This window comes from Colobus angolensis, unplaced genomic scaffold (assembly GCF_000951035.1).
Source record: "Colobus angolensis palliatus isolate OR3802 unplaced genomic scaffold, Cang.pa_1.0 Scaffold14, whole genome shotgun sequence".
NCBI classification, from domain to species: Eukaryota; Metazoa; Chordata; class Mammalia; order Primates; family Cercopithecidae; genus Colobus; species Colobus angolensis.
The window spans coordinates 6,125,923-6,126,377 of NW_012114488.1; positions in this window are offsets into that span (position 1 = coordinate 6,125,923).

Sequence of the window (455 nt, forward strand, 5' to 3'; positions counted from 1 at the left end):
ATATCAGCAATTAATGTTGCTTAAATCAAAACTAAGAGATGTTGGTAATAAAATAATGATTAATATTAAGAACTGATAATATTGTTAAATGACAATAATTTTAAGCTTGCAAAATCATATATGTAAAATAGTTATCCATAATTAATAATGGTATCCTGTTAATAGTGTCATTGATAATTATTAAACTTGATCATTGATGTTTAATAATTAATCACATTATTACTCCTAATATTGCAGGGGGTGTACACCTACCTGTGATGTCGTTCCTAATATCCAGTGACGGAAAGCATGATATTAGTTTTGAAATCGTAGTAGGTGGACACTCACGCTGTGACACTGACCCTAGTATCTAGTGGGATGGACTATGACATGACTCCCAACATAGCAAATAGTCTATAAACGTCAGTTATATACAGTTGACTGAGAATGCCGATTTCAATTGTGTCCTTACTGAT